Source organism: Solanum stenotomum, chromosome 6 (assembly GCF_019186545.1).
Source record: "Solanum stenotomum isolate F172 chromosome 6, ASM1918654v1, whole genome shotgun sequence".
NCBI classification, from domain to species: Eukaryota; Viridiplantae; Streptophyta; class Magnoliopsida; order Solanales; family Solanaceae; genus Solanum; species Solanum stenotomum.
In genome coordinates, this window is record NC_064287.1 from 5855595 (window position 1) to 5883375 (window position 27781).

A 27781-nucleotide genomic window follows, 5' to 3' on the forward strand; every position below is an offset into this window, starting at 1 on the left:
AACAGCCAAGAGTAGTTGGTGAGGAAAATCGGGGACTAGCTGAAAATCAATTGGGTGATGCAGTGAGGGTGCATGGTCCACCAGGCCCACGACAACATGACAACTATCGGGGCAACATCAATATAGCAGACTCTGATAGACCTATTGTCCTACCTCCTCTACCTCCAAGGCACACATTTGTGGTGACTAGTAGTTTGATGTAGATGCTTATAGAAAGAGGCTTATTTTCAGGATCGCCATCGGAGGATCCACATGCTCACTTGGCCAAGCTAAGGGTGGTTTGTAAAAGTTGTGTAGGTAGACCAGACTTGGATATGGATGTCATTAGATTACAAGTGTTCCCTCTGTCACTGACAGGCGATGCTGTAGTATGGTTCACTGAGCTTCCGTATAACTCAATATTCACATGGGACCAACTGGCAGAGGTGTTCCGAGCAAAGTACTATCCAGTGTCCAAGAAGCTCAATCACAAAGATAAGGTTAACAATTTTGTGGCATTACCTGGAGAGTCTGTGAGTAGCTCGTGGGACAGATTCACTGCCTTCGTAAGAAGTGTCCCAAACCACCGTATTGATGATGAGTCACTGAAGGAATATTTTTATCGAGGACAGGATGATAACAATTAAGTAGTACTTGACACTATTGTCGGAGGTTCATATGGTGATTGTACATATGCATAGATTGCTAAAAAACTGGAGAGGATCTCTCGCAACAATAAAGCATGGAGCACTCAGAGGTCAAATACTGGGAGAAACACATTTGCCGTTCATAATACAAATAACAACTCAGCAGATGATATTCGTGAAGAGATGGCCCAGATGAGGACCGAGTTGGGGTTGGTATTGAAGCATGTGAGCGGAGGAGCAGAAAAGGTAAATGTTGTGAATTACTTAACTAGAACTCCACCACCAGTGGAGGATTGTTACTATGAAGAGGATGCTTATGCTGTGAATGATCAGACGGGGGGTTTCTAACCAAATGCCCAAGGATCCAACACGGAAAATTGGCACCAAGGTCAAGGAAACCAAGGTCGGAACTATGGAAATTACAATCGAGAGGGTCACTATGTCCGGGATGGGAACTTCAATCGCGATAACAACTACAACAGGAACAACAACTATGGCAATAGAAACGATCGGGTTGGACCTTATGTTCCCCCTCAAAATCAGGAATCTAGTGGTAGGGAAACTGGAGGCAATATGGCGCGTATTGAAGATATGATGCAGAAGATGATGAGAAGGTTTGATGCAACTGATGAGAATGTGAAGGAGATGAGAAGCGACATGTCTGGTATTGGACAAAAGGTTGATGCCCATGCAGTGTCAATAAAGCATCTAGAGCAGCAGATGACTCAGTTGTCTACTACAGTGAACCCACGTCAACCTGACACTCTTTCTAACAACACCATCCAGAATCCAAGATAGGAGTTACTACTCGAGGGGGTAAGAAAACCATAGATCCACCTAAGCCGTCTGTGGTGGAAGTTGAGATTAGAAAAGAAGATGATGTGATAGAGGTTAGACCAGAATTTGAGAAAGCAACAGAGAAAGAAGCGGAGATATCTCAGAAAGTGGTCCTCATACCTAGACCTCCACCACCTTTTCCACAAAGATTGATGAAGAAGACTGAAGATGGTAAATATCGCAGGTTTATTACTATGTTGAAGCAACTTTCTATCAATGTTCCTTTGATAGAAGCTTTGGATCAAATGTCTGGGTATGCGAAGTTTATGAAAGATATGGTGACAAAGAAGAGGTCTGTAAGTTTTGAAGATGATGATAGATTGCAGCATTGTAGCGCTATTGCTACAATATCTCTTGTGCAGAAGAAGGAAGACCCTGGTGCTTTCACGATCCCATGTACTATAGGGTTGTTACACTTTGCTAAGGCATTGTGTGATCTTGGTGCTAGCATCAACCTCATGCCCTTGTCTATTTACAAGTAGTTGGGTCTAGGGGACCCAAAGCCCACTACAATTCGGTTACTAATGGCTGATCGAACTATGAAAAGGCCCATTGGGGTATTCCATGATGTGCAGTCTTTCATTTTTCCAGCAGATTTTGTGATTCTTGACTGTGAGGTTGATTTTGAGGTTCCCATCATCCCTGGGAGACCATTTCTTGCCACAGGGCGTGCGTTGGTTGATATGGAAAAGGGACAGATGAAGTTCAGACTAAATAATGAAGAAGCGACTTTTAATATTTGTAGGTCCATGAAGTAAAATGGTGAGCTCCAAACAGTATCTGCTATAACTTACAAAGTGGAGACTGGGACAGAAGTGCAAATTGAAGAGCGACTAGGTGTTGAGGCACTAGCAGCAGTTATTATGAACTTCGATAGTGATGGCATTGAAGAGTATGATGAGTTGGTAGCCGCACTCGATAAGTGTGAATACCGGCCCAAACCAAAGAAGTATGAATTAGACATGAGAATCGCGAGGCCCCACCCGCAAGACCATCTATTGTGGAGGCACCGAAATTGGAGCTTAAGGCTCTACCACCGCATTTGAGGTATGTATACTTAGGCAAAGAGAATACTTTGTCGGTCATCATTGCGGCAGATTTAAATGCGGGACAAGTAGAGTGTTTGGTGACTGTGTTAAAAAGGTTCAAGTGGGCTATTGGGTGGACTATTGCGGATATTATTAGGATTCCTCTCGGTATTTGCTCTCACAAAATCCAACTCATGTCAGATCATAAGCCCAGTATCGAGCACCAAAGAAGACTAAATCCACCTATGCAAGAAGTAGTCAAAAAGGAGATCATCAAGTGGCTGGATGCGTGAGTTATTTATCCCATTTCAGATAGTAGTTGGGTATGTCCTGTGCAGTGTGTACCTAAAAAAGGTGGTATGACTGTGGTTCCAAATGAAAGAAATGAGCTTGTTCCAATGAGGCCTGTTACTGGATGGAGAGTTTGTATGAATTACCGAAAGTTGAATGTGTGGACAGAAAAGGACCACTTTCCTATGCCATTCATGGACCAGATGTTGGATAGACTTGCAGGAAAGGGTTGGTATTGTTTTCTTGATGGGTATTCGGGCTACAATCAAATCTCTATAACTCCAGAAGACCAAGAGAAGACCACCTTCACTTGCCCATATGGGACTTTTGCTTTCAAACGGATGCCATTTGGGTTATGCAATGCTCTAGCTACCTTCCAGCGGTGTATGATGTTGATATTTTCTAATATGGTGGAGGACACTATTGAAGTGTTCATGGATAATTTTTCAGTGGTAGGTGACTCTTTTGATCAATGTTTAGATCATTTGGCCGAGGTGCTTAAACGGTGTGAAGACTGCAACTTGGTGCTTAATTGGGAAAAGTGTCACTTCATGGTTAAAGAAGGTATAGTGTTGGGACATCGAATTTCAGAGAAAGGTATTGAGGTTGATAGAGCTAAAGTTAAGGTAATAGAAAAGCTTCCGCCACCCATTTCAATAAAAGGTGTTAGAAGTTTTCTTGGACATGCAGGTTTTTATAGGAGATTCATCAAAGATTTCTCAAAAATTCCACATCCGTTGTGTAAACTGCTCGAAAAGGAAAGTAAGTTCTATTTTGATGATGCTTGTCTTAGAGCATTTGGAGAGCTAAAGGAAAAGTTGGTTACAACACCTATCATTATTTCACCGGATTGGGGACAACCGTTTGAGGTAATATGCGATGCGAGTGGAGTGGCGCTTGGTGTAGTATTGGGTCAAAGGCAAGAGAAAATTCTTCACCCTATTTACTATGCTAGAAAAGCTCTAAATGTGGCCCAAAAGAATTATACTGTGACCGAACAAGAACTTCTTGCGGTGGTTTTTGCATTCGAGAAATTTCATTCCTACTTGCTTGGTACTAAGGTCATAGTGCATACTGACCATTCTGCATTGAGGTATTTGATGGTGAAAAAAGATGCAAAACCAAGATTGATTAGATGGGTATTGTTGCTGCAAGAGTTGATTTTGTGGTAAAAGATAGAAAGGGAACCGAAAATCAAGTTGCCGATCATTTGTCCAAATTAAAGGAAGAGGCTATGCTAAAGCTTGGAGATAGGGCTGAAATTAATGATGTTTTTCCAGATGAACATGTATTGGCTGTTTCTCATGATTTGATCCCTTGGTTCGCAGACTTTGCTAATTATTTGAAAAGCGATATTGTGCCTCCCGAATTGTCTTTTCACCAAAGGAAAAAGTTTATGCATGATGTGAAGAAATTCTTTTGGGATGAAACTTATTTGTATCGTAGTTGTACTGATGGGATTACTCGTCGATGTGTGTCTGAGGTTGAGATGTTGAGTGTACTTGAAGTATGTCATTCATCGCCCGTTGGTGGGCATCATAGTGGTATTCGGACTGCACATAAGATTTTGCAGTGTGGATACTATTGGCCTACCATCCACCAAGATGCTCATGATTTCGCCAAGTCTTGTGATCGTTGCCAAAGAGAAGGAGGGATTTCAAAGAGGCAACAACTCCCTATGAATCCTATACTGGTGATAGAGTTGTTTGATGTATGGGGCATTGATTTCATGGGTCCATTTGTGAGTTCATATGGGATGAAGTATATTCTTATTGCGGTTGACTATGTATCGAAGTGGGTGGAAGCAGTTGCGCTCTCCAACAATGAAGGTAAAAGTGTCACCACATTCTTGAAAAAGAATATATTTTCCAGATTTGGTACACTGAGGGCTATTATTAGCGATGGAGGTTCTCACTTTTGTAATAAGTTGTTCCAGGTACTAATTGAGAAATATGGTGTCCGCCACAATGTAGCCACCCCTTACCATGCACAGACTAGTGGTCAAGTTGAAGTATCCAACAGAGAGATCAAACAAATATTGGCAAAGATTGTGAATGCCAATAGAACGGATTGGTCAAAGAAGCTTGATGATGCTCTATGGGCATATCGCACTGCATACAAGACCCTCATAGGTATGTCTCCTTACCAACTTGTATATGGAAAGTCTTGTCATTTACCAGTAGAATTAGAGCACAAGGCGATGTGGGCAATGAAGAAGTTAAATTTGGATTGGGGCGCCGCATATAATCAAAGGATAAATGGCTTGAATATGCTTGATGAGTTTTGCCTAAAAGCTTATGAAAGTTCAGCCTTGTACAAAGAGAAGATGAAGAGGTATCATGATCAAAGAATTGAAAAGCGAGAATTTGTGGTTGGTGATCTTGTGCTTCTATTCAACTCTAGGTTGCGCTTGTTTCCAGGCAAACTCAAGTCCAAATGGATTAGACCATTTTTGCTCACAAAATTGTTCCCCCATGGGGCGGTTGAGCTTGAAAAGAAGGATGGAACAAGGTTCATGGTAAACGGGCAAAGGATCATGATCTATCTGGGAAATGCTGAAACTGTGCAAGAAGTGATTGAGGCCTACAATCTTGATGAAGTCTGAGTAATCAAGAGGCATGTGTCGTGCCGCGACGTTAAATCAAGCGATGCTTGGGAGGCAACCCAAGATATATAATCTAGCCAACGATAGGATATAGTTTTTCTCTAGTAGTTTCCGTTGTTCGATTTCTTCCCTGTATCAACTTTGATAGTTGTTTTAGTTTTGTACTAGTGTTGGCTAGAATTAGAATAGGGTCCGTGTCTAAAAAGTGTCCAGAAAATGTAAAGAGAATAGCCTATTGATTGCTACATGTGCAGGTACACCACAAAAATTCTACAGAAAATGGTCTGGTGCAGAGGTCTACGGACACAATTGACGGTCAGTCGATTCATCAACGGATCGTAAATGGTTCCCGTAGATCCCAGGTAAGTTTCTAATATTTCAAGTGTAAGAGTGATCTACGGTCCTAATCTACGGACCGTAGATCGACTCACGGACCATAGATGGGGTCTCGTGAGTCCACACTCTCAAGCTGCCTGACCCGACCCGGACCCTCCTATTTAAAAACCCCCATTTGTTTTAATCTACTCCTCTTCCCTCCATTACTCCCAAAACCGTTTCAACCCTCCTATAACCTCCCTAAATCACTCCATAACTCCCCATAATATCATCCCTTTCATAATTTCCCAACTTCCCTTCCATTTCAAATACAACTCACTCCATAGTCCACAAAAAGGGTCCGGTGTTTGGTTAGTAACAAAGAGGTGACTACTTGGTTTTGCTAAGCTTAGTGTCGTCACGCATTCACCCCACTCCTCGTTGCTTGTAAGGTAATTGACTTTCCTCTCACTTTGAATTTCGATTCATAGATTGAATATAGAAAGTCGGGAGTTGGGTCTTGACCTTGGGTAATTATTAGATGAAATTGCATGATAGATAGTGATTGTGTAGCATTATTTTATGTGATCGTAAAGCTATATGTTAGTTTCGACTTAGGTTTCCACAACTAGTCTAAATTATTTGGTAAAATAATCGGTCGGAATCTTAAGAATGAAGAACTAGCATAATTTAATGTTGTAAATGCATGATGATATTGTGTTAATGTTGAAAAATAAGGCCAAAAATGTATGATCCCAAATAAAAAAATTGGCTGATACCTGGCATAGATGGCATCCACGATACCCCGTCTACGGAACATAGATCCATCTATGGACCGTAGATGGGGTTCGTAAATGGATGCACATGAAAAATTTCACCAAGTGTGAAACCACGGATGTGGACTACGGTCCGTAGTTCCATCCACGAACCGTTCTGCACATCCGTGGTTTCCATCTGCGACCTATATGACAAGTCCCTTGATCCACGGACCATAGATCAGTCTACGGACCGTAGGTCTCCTCCTTGGATGACCACTGTAGCATCTGTCTGAATTTTTCTTTGGACGTAGTTGAGGGTCGTTACCAATTCTAAAAGTTTTTTTTGTTGGTGTATGGTTAGTTTTGGCACTAATATCGCTCCCGCAGGTACGATGGCACCCAAGAAGTTGGTCACCTACTCAAAATGGGGCAAGTCAAAATCTGTTGCCCCTAGTTTTCGGTTAATCGATGAAGACACAGACACTGACACAGATCCAGCATATGTTCCTCTCAACCCTAGGACTTCTTGCACTGCACCTCGAGGCACCAGAGGCACCCCCCGAAAGGTGCTTCCCGACGTAGTCACTGTCTCCCAGTCTAATGAGGAGCACATACTGATCAGATCACCAACTGGGGCTGCCTCCAGTTCAGAGGGGTCTATGTTCGGACCTGAGTCCGCCCATGCTTCAGGCTCCGAGTCTGCCCATCCTTCAGGATCTGAGTCTGACCATGTTGCAGGGTCCACTGCAAAATCAGCCACAGAATCTGATGAGAATGACCAAGCAGCCTTGTTTGATGAGGCAACTAGCTCGGAGTCCATACCTGTACCACAGAATGATGACCCCACTCCAGTAGCCGGCGAGCCAATAGATGGTGCGTAGAGGGCCAATGGCAAATATATCGGGATGCCAAGATGATAAATGACAACAGAAAATGGCCCGACTTATTACAGAGGAGTGCAGAGTCCTCACAGGGAGCTTGCACACTGTCCCGGACATCCACCGGCTGTTTAACTTTCACAAGTGTGACTGGATGGCTCGAGACCCAGGGACGTATAGTGAGGAGATGGTGCGAGAGTTTTACGCCTCATATGCCGCCACTCTCCGCGATTTAATTACCAAAAGGTCAAAGACCTTAGCCCAAGATCCTCTCACTTCCACTATGGTCTGGGGTTGTCAGGTGGACATATCACCTGCCACCATTAGCCATTTTCTTTATGGTCCTACCACGGGTCACTCTTGGTTTCTTAACACTTCAGAGTTTGATTACCGCTGGGACATCGTACGGAGTGGCGCTTTCCAGAGGAACGCTGAGCAGCGAGAGGTTGTACTACTATGGTTGGCTAGGTACATTGCTGCAGATGGCGAGCGTGCGGAATGGGTCGCCGTTCCACGATTGGGCATCCGGAAGGCCACATTAAATTTTGTGGCCAAGTTCTTCTGGCTGCTGGTACGTAACAGAGTGTCGCCTACAAAAGCTGATAATCAAGTCACTTGGGACAGAGCGGTCAGGGTTGCAGCATTGGTAGCAGAAGTGGAGATCGACTTTGCCCGCATGCTGCTGGCAGAAATTCACGAGAGGGCTTTCAGAACCTCCACTACTTACCCCTTCCCATGTCTAATTTTTCATCTGTACAGGGACTCTGGAGTGCCGATCTGGCATTGTGACAAGTTAGTCCACCCTACAGGGGCATTGGACATTGGCTTTATTCAAGATGAGGCAAATGTGGCAGCACCTCGCAGAGAGCCCCAGATTAAGGTACCTCCCTTGGGCACCGATCTTATAGACATAGTGGGGCAGGCACAGGGCGGTGACCCCATTATCCCATACCACGCCGACACTGTCCCGGGCTCCTAATCTCAGGAAGCTAGTAGGGCTCCTAGCTCTTCCCGGTCCACACCACAATTAGGAGCTACTGTTGTCCCATTGGCCAGAGTACAGAAGTTAGAGACGCAGATGGCCACACTGCTGCATCACATCCAGCCGTGGATGCAAAAGTCGATAGCTAAGTCTGAGGCAAGGATGGAGCGTAGGATGGAGGGGATGATAGACCGGAAGGTCCAGGCTGTTAATAAGCGTTTTGATACCTTTGAGTTACGAGTCCTCGAGCGATCAGCCCCGGCCGTAGACCTATCTGCTTTGCAGGCTGACTTAGCCAGCCTCCAGATTGACGTTGATGTCATTCTTGCCACACCTTCAGTTGAGACTCAGGCTGCTCCTACTGCACTGGCAGATGATACTGTGCTAGATGCACTATTCAATGGGACTGCCGAGGAGGGGCCTGCACCGACATATGCCAAAGGCAAGCGGCACCGTTCTCATCGCACGGAGGAAGAGAAAGCTCACAAGAGACAGCGTCGGCAGGAGAAGGAGGCTAGGAGGGCTTCGATTGCAGACGTAGAGTTGCGCCAGCAGAGAGTGCGTGAGAGAGCTGCAGGGGCATCGAGCTTTGCCCCAGCTGCAGAGGTTCAACCTGTTTTGAGGGACGTTGTGAGCACCACTGATGGTGCGGTGAGATTGATAGAAAACACTACTGAGAGTGCTATGATTGCAGATGTGGGCACTACTGAGGGTGCCACCACTACTGTTCCAGCGGGCTCCGGGAAACCGGACCCCCCTGCTTGTTGATGATTTGCCGGCGCTTTGCGCCACAGGTTTGCTTCACTCAATCCATTTTGTTTTACTGTTTTTGTATGTATTGGGGACAATCACATCTATTTTTTTTTTTGGTGGGGTAAATGGATTGTGAGTGATATGGTGAAGTTTGAATAACCCAACTCATGAATCCTCTCTTGGGGTTTTCTTGCCTGTGTTCTTTTTCTCCAAGAGACTGTTTAATTTCTGTTGAACCGGCATGTGTTAGGATCGTATGTGTAGAAGCATGATGGCTTATGAAAAATGATACCTGTCAGATTTTGTGATGTGTACTAGAATTTGTCGACTACGATAAATTGAATGTGTCGGCTCTGAGTATGACATAATCATGAACCAACTTGATGGCATGACTTAAGCTGAAACTTGAACTGGGTAATCTAATAACCTGATGATGGAACTATGTGCCAAGAGTGTGTGAGAATCGTTGAGTGTTCAAATAGTTTTTGTGCAAAACTAGAACTTGTCTGGTTAGTCCTGCTAAGACAATTCAATCTAGAGTTTAGGAAGTGATCATAGGCCATTGTTCTAAAAAATCCACAAATCGCCTAAAAAAAAAAAATCCAACCAAATGAAATAAATGCTCCCTTTGATCCAAATAATTTGAGCCTAAAATTAAACCATTTCTTTCTAAACCCTGAACTCACTTTCCCATAATCTACTATGTTGGCCCCGGTCCCTCCTTGGACATGTGCACTTCAACTTAGGCCAAAAGCCTAAGTTGAGGGTGGCTAATGTAAAAAGTAACTTCAACGTTGGCCCTGACCTGACATCGGATATTGTGTACCTCAACCAATGGAAAATCCATAAGTTGAGGGTGGCTATGAAAAAGGGAACTGAAAGAGAAATGGGTATGAAAAGAGTGATGTGAAAAAAAAAAAGAAAAAAAAGAAAAGAAAGGATGTGACTTGTTGAAAGCTAAAAGAAAAAATAAAATAAAAGTAAAAAGAGCTACAAAGTCTGAAGTCACATTCGTGGTTGAAGAAAATTAATGGAAAGAAAGTAAAACGATAGGATGACAAAAATAGGGCAAAAAGAAGTTGAAAGCCGAGTGTAATGTCAAGGAGGGCAGAAAGTCACTAAGCAATCCCCAAATGTACCAGACCTGACCCTGAGCCTACGTTACAAGCCAAGAAAGTCCTATAGTGATCCTAGAGTCTATTTTGGAGAGTCTAAGCAGTGAAAATAAGGGCAAGCTTATGGCATTGAGCACTAACTGTATTTGAAATTACTTCTGAGCGTGAGTGTTGAATAAATCCTTGCACCATGAATGTCATTCATTCTTGGGAAAAGGGGATTTCATTTGAAGTAAGGGCACTAGTTACATTGTCGGAAAGTTGGTACTTTTGTGATAATGAGAAGGTGTATGTTGTGTGTCAGTTGGTCAATCTGTGTTATGGTGTGATCCACATAAATTGGCTTGTCGAGTCTAAGAGAACGAATATGCACCTGAACAATGAGGAGGGTAGAGAGCCACGTGATTGCTTGGGTTTGAAAATGCTTGTTTCTATACAAGTGTCGTTTAGAGTTGTAGTGCGTCGCTTAAGGACAAACAACGAATTTAAGTTGAGGGTGTTGATATATCGTGAGTTTACGGTATTTCTAATACATTTCACTTACAAGTTGTGTGTGTCTAGGGCCTTTTTATATTGGTTTTTATGTGTTTTTATCATGTTTTGCAGGAAAGATGTTCAGGCGCGGAAGTATAGAGACAGCTAAAAGAAATGCAGAAACAGGGCATTCACGGAGGTGATCTATGGACCGTAGGTCCATTCACGGTCCGTAAGTGATGACCGTAGATCAGCAGGCATGGTATTGAGGACAAATCAGGGAAATCTGACCAAGTGTGGAACCACGGTGTCCATTGACGGTCCGTAGATTGATCTACGGACCGTACTGTTGATTCGTAGATTGTTACTGCGAGGGTTCCAGTACCTAATTTTTGAAGATTCTAAGTGTGGAGATACGGAGTGGATTGTTCAGGTACGCGTCTTCAATCCACGCGACTGACTTACGGACCGTCGATGGATCTACGGTCCGTAAGTCCCTTCCGTCAACCAGGACTTAGAAAATATTTTCACTTCCAAAATACAGCTTCTCTGAAGCAAACGACGGACTAGCAGTACGGACCGTATATCGATCTACGGTCTGTCAATCCCCTCTGTAGCTCCATACTTAGAATCTTCAAAAATTATGTACTAGAACCCTCGCAGTATCAATCTACGAATCAACAGTACGGTCCGTAGATTAATCTACAGACCGTCAATGGACACCGTGGTTCCACACTTGGTCAGATTTCCCTGATTTGTCCTCAATACCATGCCTGCTGATCTACGGTCATCACCTACGGACCGTGAATAGACCTACGGTCCGTAGATCACCTCCGTGAATGCCCTGTTTCTGCATTTCTTTCAGTTGTCTCTATACTTCCGCGCCTGAACATCTTTCCTGCAAAACATGATAAAAACACATAAAAACCAATATAAAAAGGCCCTAGACACACACAACTTGTAAGTGAAATGTATTAGAAATACCGTAAACTCACGGTATATCAACATCCACACCCTATAGTGCCACATACAGGGCCATCTGAATATTAGAATGAAAGTTATTATTATAGGTGAACTCTATGAGAGGTAGGTGATCATCCGAGCTTCCTTTGAAATCAATCACGGAAGCTCTCAACATGTCCGCTAAGGTTTGAATGGTACGCTCTGCCTGACCATCTGTCTGTGGATGAAATGTATGAGAGGTAAACTGAGGACCTCTATCTGAAAAGATAGACAAGGGAACCCATGTAATCTGACTATCTCATTGATGTAGAATTTGGAGTAGTCCTCTGTTGAATAGTCTTGACAGCCAAAAAAGTGAGCGGACTTAGTGACTCTGTCCACTATCACCCAAATAGAGTCATGTTGTCTGCAAGTACGAGGTAACCCGTGATGAAGTCCATGTTTATCACTTTCCACTTCCATGTAGGAATGTTAATCTCTTAAGTCACACCTTCTGATTTCTAATGTTCTACTATAACTTGTTGACAGATAGGACACTTAGCCACAAAGTCTACCATGTCCCTCTTTATGTCGTTCCACCAAAAAGCTTCTCGTAGATCACGGTACATCTTAGTGGCACCTAGATGAATGGAATACCTGGAGTGATGAGCTTCTATAAGGCTATGTTGCATTAACTCACCCACATTAGGAACACATAAGTGACCCTGGTAACGAAGCACACCATCTCCCCCAGGAGAAAACCTCAACTTTCTGCTGCTGTTTTTCCCTAACCTCCGCTGCCAATGAAGATTTTAATCCATTCTGAACTATCACACCACCATCTGATGTGTCTGTAAGGCAAACTCCTAAGCAAGTGTTGAACATCTTTGGCTAACTCTTTCTTTTCTTCCTCAACATGTACTACACTACCCATAGACAGTCTGCTGAGAGCATCAGCCACTACATTGGCCTTACCCGGATGGTAAATCACATTCATGTCATAGTCTTTGGGGAATTCAAGTTATCTCCTCTAACAAAGATTCAACTCTTTATAGGTGAAAACATATTGGAGGCTCTTATAATCTGTGAACACAACAACATGAACACCATACAAGTAGTTTCTCCAAATCTTTAGGGAAAATACTATGGCTTCAAGTTCAAGGTCACGAGTCAGGTAATTCTTCTCGTGGATCTTAAGTTGTCTACAAGCATATTCTATGACCTTACCTCGTTGCATCAACACACAACCTAGGCCGACCCTGGATGCATCACCGTAGGTCACATAACCGTCTGAACCATCTGGTAGAGTCAAGACAGGAGTTGTAGTCAACCTAGTCTTTAGTTCTGAGAAGCTTTTCTCACTCATCTGACCATTGAAATTTGACCTTCTTTTGAGTCAACTTGGTCAATGGGGAAGCTATGGATGAAAATTCTTTAACAAATCTCCTGTACTAGTCGACCAAACCCAAGAAACTTCTAATATCTATAAGAGAAGTGGGTTTGGGACAATGCTTTACGGCTTCAATTTTCTGAGAATCCACTCGGATCCCTTCGCTAGATACCACAAGACCAAGGAAAATGACTGAGTGTAACCAGAATTCACATTTACTGAACTTAGCGAATAGTTGACGATCTTTCAGAGTTTTCAGAACAACACTCAGATGAGTCGCATGCTCCTCCTCATTTTAATAATAAATGAGGATATCATTAATAAAGACGATAACAAACAAGTCCAAATACTGTTTGAACACCCTGTTCATTAAGTTCATTAGAACTGCAGGAACATTTGTTAGTCCAAAAGACAATACTACAAATTCATAATGACCCTACCAAGTTCTAAAGGTTGTCTTCAGAATGTCACTATCTTTGACTCTAAGTTGACGATAGACGAATCTGAGGCCTATCTTAGAAAAGTAACTAGCAGCCTGAAGTTGGTCAAACAAATCATCAATCTTGGGGATGGGATACTTATTTTGTATTGTGACTTTATTCAACTGATGATAATCAACGCACAATCTGAGAGAACAGTCTTTCTTTTCACGAACAACACTAGAGCACCCTATGGAGAGATACTGGGTCTGATGAAGCCCTTATCTAGAAGGGTTTTCAACTGCTCTTTTCAATTCCTTTATCTCGGCTGGAGTCATTCTGAAAGTAAGAATCAAAATGGGGTGGGTATCTCGAAGGAGATCTATTCCAAAGTCGATTTTCCTTTCAGGAGGAACTCCGGGAAGATCTTTTGGGAATACTTATCGAAACTCATTTACTACAGGAACTGACTCCAGAGTTGGGGTTTCAGAGTTTGAATCCCTAACCCGAGCAAGATGATAGACATACACTTTTGAAATCATTTTATGGCCTTAAGGTAAGAGATACTACATTTCCACTCTAAGACTGGCTCGTTTGGAAACTGAAACTGAAACTGAATGATCCTAATTCTACAATCGATTAAGGCATAACAGGAATGAAACCAATCCATGCCTATAATGATATCAAAATCTACTATTTCTAACTCTACAAGGTCTTTTGAGGTGACTTTCTGAGAGACTGTGATAGGGCAATTTCTGTATATCCACCTAGTTGTACCTGAGTCGCCAACTGGAGTAGAGACTGACAAAGGTTTTGAGAGAGTTTTTGGACTGACACCGAAGTTTACTGCTATATACGGAGTAACAAAAGACAGTGTAGCCCATGGATCTAACAATGCAAAAACATATAAATGAAAAACTCTCAACATACCAGTGACCACATCGGGAGAATACTTGTTTTGGTGTTGACCACTACTTGTACCCGACGAGCACCCTGTTGAGTTGGGCGACATGTTGGTGCTGCTGGAGCTGTAGACTAAGCTTTATTGTTGTTATATCTTTGCCCCTGCCTTTAAAAGGGGAATCCTTCAACATATGGTTGGACTGACCACACCCAATACACCCATCTCTACCTGCCAGGCACTCACTCGGGTGGTTCTTACCACACTTTGGACAAGTTGGGAATGTCCTATTACCTAAAGGACTCCCCTGAAACTTAAAGCCTGATGCCCTACCTTTTTGATCCTGTCGAAACCTAGGGATGGAGCACTAGTTGATGAAGGTGCTTGGGATGTTGACCTTTGCTGAAACTGTGAGTGATTCCCACCGCTTGATTATTGTTGTGAGTATTCATAATTTCCTGTTCTGCCCTTTTTGTTACCCTTAGTCATTTCCCTAAGCTTATCTCCATCAACCTACTAAGCATGGGTCATTGGTATAGAGATATACATATCCCCTAGAAGCATATCATTCTTACACTCAGTCTTCACTAGATCAGACACCCCAAACAAGAACTTACTCATTTGTGCCCTTAGATCGGTAACCATGTGTAGAGCATACCTAGAGAGCTGGGTGAACTTCAGTCTGTACTCTTGGACCAACATTGAACCCTGCTTCAAGTTCATAAACTTTTGTGCCTTAGGTTCTCTCAACTCCTTTGGGAAGAACCTGTTCAGAAAAGCACCAATAAAACAATCCCAAGTCACAGGAGCTGTATCCGCACCCTGTTGTCTTTCCACTAAGTGAACCGGATATGAGCCACATCCTTAAGTTGGTAGGATGCCAGCTCCACCTCGTCATTTCCAGTCACTTGCATCACGTCTAGGATCTTTTTGAATTCATCAAAGAATTTATGTAGGTCCTCACCAACCTGCGACCCTAGAAACTAAGGCGGATTCATCTGAACAAAGTCTCGAACCCTAGATGCAGTTGATCCACCATTAGTGTTTGCAAGAGTTGTGGCCTGCTAATTATTCTGAGCCAAGAGCTGGATCACATTCTGAAATTCCACATTTGTAACCTCATGTTCTGGACTAGAGGAACGACGTTAGCATTGCGTTCATTAGCATTCTATGTGTTAGCTCTACGAGGAGGCATGATCTAAAATGCATAATGATGGATTAAGAATGAGAAGTTGAATCATACCTCACGCACAATAAAAATAGCAAAGAATGTGAAGTTTTCTTAAAACACTTAATAGCCTCCCCCTCATTGGTGTAGCGTGCTTCACACTCATGAAAGGGACTCTACTTAGTGTGGCCTTCAGACACCCCATGACTCTTGAACCTAACGCTCTGATACCAAGTGTATCACGCCCCGAGGCTACCCCCTTGACGTAACATAGGACCTAGGATTACGAGTGACCCCAAGCTAACCCTGAGTCTGGCATATCATAAGCATACTTAAAATAACTAAGTAAAACATGAACTATGCAGAAGCTAAATCAATAGGTATCTAAAGAGGAACACGCCCAACTAGTTTGAATGTAAGTATAGCATAAAATTCGAGTTTTAGTGAAGACTGAAACAACACTTAACAACTCTCACGCTGAATCTACTATTATGTCTGAAAAGTCTCTACTGACTTGAGTGAAAATCCTCTACCGAGTTGAGTTGATGGGACATGCCCCCAGCTAACTCTAACAAACTGAAAACTGAAAGTAAAGACAAAAATGAAAACATGTCTATTGTCCTCAAAATATGAGGACTCACCACTGAAGCTACTGAATGCAAACTGAGAATCGATCTATGCGTGATCTGGATGTTGAGTACCTAAACCTACATCATGAAACGATGTAGCGCCAAGTATGTGGTAGTACTTGGAATGTACTGAGCATGCATGATATAGATACTACTCTGAATAAAGTATATAGGTTGAACAATACATAATTGAGTAATGATATAATCTGAACAAAAATATAGATATGTACTAAAGTGTAGTTGAAAAGAACTCAACTGAATGCAATGACCAAGTGCTAATCATAAAGTAACATGTTGAACTGAATGCTGAAGTATATACTGAAAACCTGGTCAAATGCACTAAGAGTCTGACTATTGGAGATATTATTAAACGACATAAACCACGTGATCTCACCGTGGATTCCAATGTATAAGCCCCATCAAGAGGACCCAATATACCTTGTCAAGAGTATAAAGGTATGACTGTGGCATTATCACTAAATTTGATGCCCAATTGAGGGGACTTATAAACCTATGCGGGAACGTAGTTCTAGAACTTTTAGGGTATGCTGAACCCTAGTCCAACTCGATGCTAAGTCTACTCCCCACTGAATATTCATGAAGCTAAAATGCACTAAGTACTAAATAGCTCAAAACTAACATGCTAACTGAGAATGCAACATTTATATACTAAGAATGTGACATTCGAAATCTGGAGTATGATTTTCTATTTAACTGACCTAACAAGTATAATTCATGGAGTAAGAGAATCTACACAAACTAGGGTTCTTAGTTTATACAAGGAATTATGCAACGTTTCCAAGAAAACAAGTTATTTAGACTATGGATTCCATAGCGATTGAAATCACAACAAATTCCCAAGATTTTACAAACCCTAGGTCTAAACAAGCTATGTGAAATCAAGGAACTGACTGAATTTTAGGGACCTAGTGGACGAAAGGAACCCACCACTAAAATCTCACATACATGGTGACAAAATTTTCGGAGAAATCCCTTGTATTTTGGGGTTGAACTTTGAAGAACAATGTTGCTTGCTCTTGGGAGGTTTGATCGACTTTCCTCCTCTTTTTGCTCTAATTTGGGTGGTTTTAGGAGAATGAGGGTTTCGGGTAGATTCTGACTAAGTTTTTAGGCTTAGACTGAGTAAAGCGATGTAGTTTAAGCATCAAACAACATAGTTTAAGTGCCAAAACATAGGGGAAAATACCAAAATGACCCTAACTTAAAACTGACGAAGTGCCTTCTACTACGGGACTGACGAGCCGTCGTTTGAACTACCGACCGTTATTTGGGTCGTGGCTCATGCTCTGCCCGACAGACATTCACTAAAATGAGCATAACTTTTTACGCTGAGCTTGGATTTTAGCAAACTTGGTGGCCTTGGAAAGAGGATTCAATTATCTTTAATTTGATAGCTCATGGGTCACCTAATTCATTTTGTGCTAAAAGATATGACTGTTTGACGTTGACCCAAAAGTCATTTTCCTCTAAATAGATGTTGACCCTCACCTACGATCCGTAGGTCCAACCACGGACCGTATTGGTCGGCCGTGGGTGGGATCAAAGATCCCTAAGTCTGGAACCCAACGATGGAACCCCACCTTCAGTCCGTGGTCTCACACACGGTCCGTCGGTGACTTCCGTTGGTTCTGACACCAGATCTTGGAAAGCTACATTTGTCAATCTTCTCGAATCAGAGGTGTTACAATCATATTTTGCCAATGATGGTTTATTTTAATAATTGGTGCACAAATATTACGATACTTGTCTGTTCGATATGTGGTATCAAAATACATGACATCACCAAAAAGTCAATTCTAGATCGACCATCTCTCCAAAAAAAATTAGTCATATGCCCTTCAAAATCTAGTTGAACATCACAATAAAAGAGTGTATCACTCACTTGTCTATTATTAAATTTGTAACAACACTTTGTGCATCTCCAGCTTCCACCTTTGATTTCATCAATTGGTGTATAAGATTAAAACAATTTTTTTTGAATAACCTAAAATATCAACCCCTCCGACTTCTTCTGTCAAGTAAGAATAAGTTGCAGTCCATTTTATCCCAACGTTAATGATGAGAAAAAATTATATCATATATAACTACGTTATTTTCTTATTCAGTACTAATATTTTTAATTTTCTTTGCAGAGCATATCTTGATTTAATAAGAACAACAACAAACAAAGAAATATGCGACAAATTGCAAAGTCAACATAAACAAAATGAAAAAGAAGAAGAAAAGTATAAATGTTGCTATTGTCAAAATAAACAAACTATGTGGGACCCACAAATTGAAAGAAAAGTTCCAAGGAAATGAAAAAGAAGCAAAAATACAAAAGATGCAACTATGTGGGACCCAATGCATTAAAAAAGAAGAAAGAATATGATTGGAAGGTTTTATGTGAAGTCACAAGCTTAAAATACATTAGTGCCATAACAAGACTTCTATAAATAGAAATCTCAGTAAGCAGCTGAACAGGGGCGAGACTTTCAAATAGTTTTCTTCTTCAACTTTTTATTTTGCATTCAAATCCCAATTTTAACCAAGTAGCGGAATTATTCCTCTCAAATATTTCTTCTATTTTCTTATTTAATGGCGAAGAATATTTTCGTTAGTAGTACCAAACTTAGTATGGAGTAATTTTCTATTGTTTTGGGAAAAAGATGAATCTTGATATATCTATATAATAGTAAGTATTATTCCTAAATTTCACGTACTTGAGCTAAAATTTTATATTTGATTTTTATTTGCTTTACAGTTAGATGCTATTTTATCAACTAACACTTGTCTATCTTATACTACATATTAATTTAATACTAACTCTGTAATCGAGAGAGGCAGAAGAAGTAATACTATTAATTGACGTATCGATCAGGTTGTTAAATTCTAGTTTGTGGCATCTATCCATTTTGTGTTATAATTAATTATGCACTAATTTGTACTCGAGAGAGGCAAATAGTGTAACAATTAGCTATAACAAGTAAGGTAACCGAAAGGGACTTACTCTCGAAAGCTTGTTTTTGTTCAAGTACATATTTCTGGTTCTTAAATATTACTATTTTGACAATTAAATTGTATAACCAAGAGAAGTGCATTTAATAATTCAACTCCAGTAATGTTACATAAATATAATCATAAGAGGTATTTATACTTTTATGAGAAATAGAAACTACGGAATAAAATATTTTACTTTGTGTAAAAATATCAAGTGAAGTCAAAATCCCAACACCTTTCACCCTATTTTGGAAAATAAAAACAAAAATTATTTTCTCTAGTTACAAGGTTTTAACTAAAATTAAATTAATACTCAACATTTTCTAAACTTCTCCCAAATAGCAATTAGAACAAGAAACGTCTATAGAATAGACAAATCAATCTATGTGGGTTCGACATCTTTTTGTACTATAATTTGATCAAGCACGAGTAAAATTACATACACATCAGGAACTCGTCAAATTTTTCGCGTCGTTGCTCGGATTGGCAAAAGTCTACTATAGGTTAATTGTTTTACTAGTAATTTGAGTTTTTCTTCTTCTGAAATAATAAAACTATTATTAATTCAGCCTTTTTTTAAAAAAAATAATAAAAATTCAAGAAGTATATGACCCGTTCTTCTTCAAGAGAATTAGTTGCATACAATCCTGAAATTCAAAAATTTCTACGCTTATTACGAAGAGAGCAAACCCCTCAACCTCATACCTATTCACAAAAACAAATGGAAAACGATGAGTTGAATAACAACCCATTTCCACCACATCAAATGGAAGAACAGTATGATGAAATAGCACGACGACGTGATAGGACTCTTAGAGAGTATGCAAGACCTGATCACTTTAAAGGAGAAACAAGTGTGAGGAAGCCACAAATAGCAGCAAATAACTTTGAAATTCGCACAGGCTTGATTCAGACCATTCAAAAGTCATGTCAATTTATGGGTGATACAATAGAAGATCCTCACACTCACTAATTGATTTCCTTGAGTTAGTTGAAACTTGTAAATTCAATGGAGTCACAACAGATGCTATCTGCGACTTTTTCCTTTTTCACTAAAAGGAGAGGCCAAGACATGGTTACGGAGCTTACCAAGAGGCTCCATTACTACATGGGACCAAATGACCCAAAACTTTCTAAACAAGTACTTTTCCCTTGCAAAAACAATTAAAATGAAGTAAGAAATTAATAACTTTATATAGACAGACACTGAATCTGTTTATCAAGCATGGGAAAGACTAAGTGCAATGTTAAGAGAATGTCCACACCATAGAATTTCAGATCTTGATATTTTGTACATTTTCTACCATGATCTTAAACCATTGGCTAGAAATGTAATTGATGCAGCATCAGGGGGATCTATAATGAGTAAAACAACTACAGAAGCTATACAACTACTCAATGAAATCTCAGAAAATGCAGTTCAGTGGCCATCTGACAGAATAATTATCAAGAAAGTAGCAGGAGTCAATCAAACTAAAGCATTGAATTCATTAACACGACAAATTACATCTCTCACAAAAAAAAATTGAGACTTTTCAGGTAAGTCCTCAATCATTACCTCAACTTGAAAATTGTGATGTTTGTGGAGATAATCATCTGAATCATGAGTGTCAAGTTTTAGTAAAAAATGATGAACATGTTAAGGCTATTGGGTACAACAATAATTATCCATTTAGTAGTCCTATGGCACAGAAACATCCAGGGTATCAATGGAGTAATCCTAATGGCGCTGAAAATCCTCAACGTCTTTTTAACCAAAAGCAACATGTACAAGGACCACCTAGTTTTCAAAGTCAAAACAGGGGACAACAAAATTTTCAGCAATACCAACAAAAACCCCAAATTAATCAGCAATCAAACATTGAAGACTTGCTTAGAAAACACTTGAAGGCTACTGAAGATCTGATACACAATCACATAAGGGCCACTAATGAGAAGGTTTAAAGTCACCATTCAGCTAGCAAGAACTTGAAAATTCATGTAAGCCAAATAGCAACACTCGTGTCTGGACAAATTCAAGGTGCTCTGCCAAGCAATACAGAAAAAAATCATAAGGAACATCTCAAAGCTATCTCTTTACGCTCGGGTAAAAATCTTGATGATCCATATGCAGGTAAACAAAAAGATTCATAAAATATGAAACAGACAAATGAAGGTGAGAGTAAAGAAAAATTTGAATTCTCAGAACAATGAAAAGACATATAAGGAAAGGTACATGAAAATGAATTAATAAAAAATTCTTACTCTGTACCAGAAAATGAAAAGAGAAAAACTTGACAAACAATTTTCAAAAGTTCTTGAAATCTTAAAACAACTCTACATTAACATACCTTTCATAGATGCGTTGACACAAATGCCTTCATATTCTAAATTTCTTAAAGATATTTTATCAAGAAAAAAAAATTGGAGGAAGTTTCTGTAGTTAAGCTTATCGAAAAATGTAGTGCTATACTTCAAAATAAGCTTTCACAGAAACTCAGTGATCCGGAAAGTTTCACAATTCCTTGTACTTTAGGAGGTGCCCATTTTGAAAAAGCATTATGCGATTCAGGTGCTTCAATAAATCTTATGCCCTTATCAATTTTTAAAAAATTAGAACTTGGTAAGATGAGAGATACCAGAGTATCTCTTCAATGGGCTGACCAAAGTACTAAAAAACCAAGAGGAGTAATTGAAGATGTTCTTGTGAGAGTTGATAAATTTATATATTTCCCATAGATTTCATAGTACTTAAAATGGAAGAGAACACTGAGGTGCCATTAATTTTAGGAAGACCATTTCTGGCAACAGGAAGAGCAATTATTGATGTTCATCGAGGACAATTAATCTTGCGAGTCAATGAGGAAAGAGTAATTTTTGACATGCAAAAAATAATGAAATTTTCCGAAGATGAATCATCATCTTCTTGTTTTCATATTAATTTAATATTTGATCTTGCAAATGAATACAAAGATGATCAGTTAATTCATGATTTATTGAAAAGATGGTTGGCCCAGTCAGATACCACATGTGATGAAAATTGCATAAAAGAGGCAAAAACACTAAAAAAAAAAGACGCAGAAAATGAGGAAACCCAACCAAACAAATTTCAAACAAAAAATGAACTAAAACCACTTCCATCTCATTTGAAATACATTTTTCTTGAATCTGAATTATGTCCAGTAATCATTTCCTCTTCTTTGACGACAGAACAGAAAGAAAAATTGATTAGAATATTGAAAAAACATAATAGAGCTTTAGGGTGGACCATTAATGACATAAAAGGAATAAGTCCAACTATTTACATGCATAGGATCCTCATGGGGGATAATTACAAACCAATAGTTCAACCCCAAAGAAGACTAAATCCAAAAATGCAAGAAGTTATCAAAAATGAAGTGATAAAACTTCTTGCAGCAGGTATTATTTATCCAATATCTGACAGTCCTTGAATAAGTCATGTGCAAATAGTACCAAAAAAAGGTGGTATGACAATAATAAAAAATGAAAATAATGAACTCATACATTCAAGAATAGTCACAGGATGAAGAGTATTGATTATAGACAGCTTAATAAGGTTACAAGAAAGGATCAGTTTCCTCTTCCTTTTATTGATCAAATGCTTGAAAGAGTTGTAGGTCATAGTTACTCTTGTTTTCTTGATGGATATTTTGGATATAATTAAATATCTATTGCTCCGGAAGATAGGGATAAAACCACATTTACATGTCCCCAAGGTACGTTTGCTTATCTAAAAATGCCATTTGGACTATGCAACGCCCCTGCTACATTCCAGCGTTGTATGTCAACAATTTTTTCAGATATGAATGAAAAGTTCCTTGAAATTTTCATGGACGATTTCATACTTTTTGGTAAGACATTCGAAGATTGTCTCAACCATTTAACCTTGGTGCTTAAAAGGTGTGAAGAGACAAATTTGGTCCTAAACTGGGAAAAATGTCATTTTATGGCAACAGAGGGAATTGTTTTAGGACATAAAGTCACAGCTAAAGGGATAGAAGTTGATAAGGCAAAAATTGATCTAATAGCAGGATTACCTCCCCCTAATACTGTAAAAGGCATTAAAAATTTCTTAGGACATGCAGGTTTTTACAGAAGGTTTATAAAAGATTTTTCAAAAATTTCAAAACTACTGACAAACTTATTAACGAAAGATGTGAAGTTTGAATTTTCAGATGATTGTAGGAAATCATTTGAAATACTCAAGGTAAAATTATCTGAAGCACCAATAGTTGTTTCACCTAATTGGAACCAGCCATTTGAAATCACGTGTGATGCAAGTGATACAACAGTGGGAGCTGTATTAGGACAAAAAAGAGAAAATTTTCAGACCTATTTACCATGCTAGTAGAACACTCAATGAAGCGCAAAAGAATTATGCCATAACTGAGAAAGAACTACTAGCAGTAGTATTTGCATTTGACAAATTTCATTCTTATTTAATTGAAAATAAAGTTACAATATTCACTGATCATGCCGCTCTAAAATATCTCTTAACAAAAAAAGATGCTAAACCAAGGTTGCTAAGATGGATACTTCTTTTACAAGAATTTGAACTTGAAATAAAAGATAGAAAGGAGCAGATAATCAAGTAGCTGATCATTTTTCACGTCTGGAAAATCTTCCTACCGAGTCATCAGATATCAAGGAGGAATTTTCCGACGAACATATATACACAATCATATCATTTATTAACCAAACACCTTGGTTTTCTAACATAGCAAATTATTTAGATGGAGGATGAATCCTAAAAGATTTTTCTTATGAACAAAGAAAATAATTTAAAAAGAATGCAAGACATTATTATTGGGAAGACCCTTATTTGTTTAAATTTTGTGTAGATGAAATAATCAGGAGATGTGTACCAGAAATAGAAATGAACAATAGCGTAAGTCATTGTCATGATGGAGCAGTGGGAGGACACTATGGAGGAAAAAGACAGTTGCAAAGGTACTCGAAGTAGGTTTTTTCTGGCCCACCCTATTCAAGGATGCAAGAAATTATGTCAAAGCTTGAGACAAATGCCAGAGAAGCGCTAACATTTTCAAAAGGGATGAAATGCCTCTTAACTCTATCTTGGTATGTGAAATATTTGATATTTGGGGTATCAATTTTATGGGACCATTTCCTCCATCAAATGATTGTAAATACATTTTAGTAGTTGTAGACTATGTGTCAAGGTGGGTAGAAGAAATAGCTACTAAGAAAAATGATGCTCGTATTGTTTTTGATTTCCTCAAGAAAAATATTTTTCTAGATTTGAGACCCCCACAAATTATTATAAGTAATCAAGGAACACATTTTATAAACAAACAATTCGCTAATGTACTATCAAGATATGGAGTAACACACAAGAAAGGAACTCCATATCATGCCCAAACAAACGGGCAAGTAAAAGTGTCAAACAGAGAATTAAAAAGAATTTTAGAAAAAACTGTTGGATCTTCTCGAAAAGATTGATCTCTAAAATTAGATGATACTTTATGGGCATATAGAACGCTTTCAAAACACCAATTGGCACATCTCCTTATAGATTAGTCTTTGGAAAAGCCTGTCACTTACTTGTAGAATTGGAACATAAAGCTTTTTGGGCAATAAAAATGTTTAATCTAGATTTGTCAAATGTAGGAAAAATCAATTGTTGCAACTTGATGAATTAGAGGAATTTAGACTTGAAGCATATGAAAATGCTAAATTGTACAAAGAAAAGATAAAAAGATAGCACGATAATCTCATTTGCCATAAGAAATTTAAATTGGGAGATCATGTTCTATTATACAATAGTTGATTAAGACTATTTCCTGAAAAATTCAAATCACAATGGACAGGATCGTATGTCGTCACAAAAGTAACCCCATATGGTGCCATAGAAATATAAAATATAAGTGAGAAAGAAAAATTCAAGGTAAATGGCCATCGTTTGAAGCCCTATGTCACAAAGATTTTTGACAAACAAGCTTCAACGATTCTCTTTACTTAAAAGCTACAAATACAAATATATATATATATATATATATATATATATATATATAAATAAATAAACTTAAAAATAATAATTTATTATTATATTTTTAAAAAATTATACTAATCATTCTTATAGTGAGTATTTATGTGCATCATATATATGAATAAATATATAATAAAACATCTTTGATTCTATTTTATTATAGTGTTGCTATTATTATTATTATTATTATTATTATTATTATTATTAATTAGAAGCATTATACCTGGAAAAGTCATTTAAAATAAATAAACAAAAGAAAAAAAAACTCTACTTATATTTTACTATTAGCTACAAATAGATAAGTATGTCGGGATACATGTGAGTATATGGGACTATAAAATAAAAGACAATTGCTATATATATATATATATATATATATATACTAGATAATGTTGCCCGTGCCCCAATAATATAAATGGTATGTTTTGGGGCTAATAATAGAGTTTTTGAAGCGTTTGTTTGCGTTGATAAAGGAATAAGTTTTTTTATCACAAACTTGTACTTTCTTTGACACTATTTAAGGCATAATAAGACTACCCACATACAACATTTTTGAAATATTTTATGTTGTCAATTATCATGATTTATAGTATTTTTACGATAGATTCACTTCAAGAATCAGTGGAATTTTTTGTATTTTTGTCAAAACATATTTTATGTTGTCAATTATCATGATTTATAGTATTTTACGCAATTTTTAAATATAAAAAAAACTAAAAAAATAAGACAAAAAAATTAAAATGGACCCAATATATGTTATTTTTGTTGTCTCAATTTATGTGACACAAATGAAATTTGGGGAGTCATCCAAATTTTCAATTTTTTTAAAAAATGTTTTAAGTTATTAATTATTGTGATTTATAATATTTTTATGTAACTTTCAAATAACGTACATTACTGATCACTGTGTCCTACTTTATGTGATATGGATAAAATTACAAAATTAACCCTTTTAAAATGTCTTTCAGATATTTTAAGTTGTTAATTATTATTATTTATAATACTTTTTTGGTAATTTTAAAATGATATGTGTTATTTTTTTTGTCCCAATACATGTGAGTCTGATAGAATTCTGAGAGTCAACCTATACTATTATATAGCTTTTAAATATTTTAAATTGATAATTATTGTAATTTTTAATGCTTTTTAAGTCATTTGTAAATGATATATGTTGTTTCCTTGATTGAAACTTTTCCATTTGTGACATATATATATACTAGAGGAGCATGACCCGTGCTGAGCACGGGCCCAACACAATTATGGTGTTCTAATTAATCAGTTTATATAAGCCACCAATTGCAAAAGTTCAACTAATTCAAGTTGTGTGTATATTCTAATGAAAGGGATGATCAGGTTGATCAAAAACAAATTCTGTTCATTCAAGCTGCAAACTATACACAAAATCCATGAAATGTCAACACATAAGAAATAACTTGTACAAAAAGAAAGAAGAACGCTTAAGAAGTTGTTAGGAATATTATGCTATTACAATCTATCGTTCAATTTTTCAACACTTGTAGTATTGTAAACACTCTTAGAACAAGCTGAATTAAACGATAATTCATGAGATATTGATAGTAATTAACTTATACATGATCTATTTAATTAATTTTCTCCTACAAAGAAGCACTTGAACTTTTTCCAAAGTTACGCTAGTACCTTCCTAGGACTTCTGCCTGCAAACATTTTTGTCATGACGCAGTTTGCGCTTCAAAGATCAATACATATTCCAGAATCTGTAGCACTTAGTAGATGTTCTAAACTCTTTATCAAACTGTGACAACTTGACTTGAAAGATAATGCTCTTTTTCAGGATTGAAGTAGTTTGTACACTCAAAATCAGCCATTTTTAGCATCCTTAAATGTTTGTGCGGCGCAACCTCGAGCTTGGGAATGTGCGGCTGTGCTTCTCTCCCAGTAGGGTAAAAGGGCCAGATGGGGAACCCCTTCCTGCGTCACACGCGGCAAGGAAGCCTTCAAGAGCCCCGCCCGAATAATAATTCAGAAATAGGCAATGTTGCAGTCGTGCAAGCAATTGTTGCATGCAACAATTTATATTTTAAAATCAGCAAGTGTTATGACAAACATCAAACACAGAAAATTAATCTCAAATGATCTCTTTTTCATTACTGAATAGTTGTGCATCAAATCCTCAACGGAGAATGGGGCATTCTCAATAACCCTTTTTAATCTTCCATCCCAATAAAGAAATATTGCTCTCGGCCCCCGTTATGCTCACCAGTTAATGAGAAGTCACAAAGACGATAATGTCACATTTTCAAGCAACGAAAGCTAAAGAAAAAACAGAGAATCCCCAATAACATTATTTTGACTTTAACAGGAATAATCAAAGTTCGGATAAAATGCAAATACCAGCTAATAGTGAATGTACTAAAGAGGGTTTTCTTTTCAAGGGTAAAAAATTCCTAGCAAGGCAGGTTGCTTCCTACGATTGGCATTCATGAAGTAGGAGGACAATGGAATTAATTAGGAAACTATTGTCAAACTATATCTATTCAAAATGCAGAGGAATCAAATCAAGGTTAAAAAGATAAATTCAACAATGGCTAATTGACCGAAGTTTCTTTCGAAGCAATAGATATCCAAGCATATAATATTTAGCACACAAATACCTCTTATTTGTCCCTTAGTTCTTCTTTTTC

The 27781-nt window shown here is 38.5% G+C and overlaps 1 pseudogene; it reads left to right on the plus strand.

The window, feature by feature from the left end:
- The window catches only part of LOC125868423 (uncharacterized), a 92081-nt pseudogene extending 68375 nt beyond the window's left edge, over window positions 1–23706 (plus strand).
- Window positions 23707–27781: the final 4075 nt, after the last annotated feature.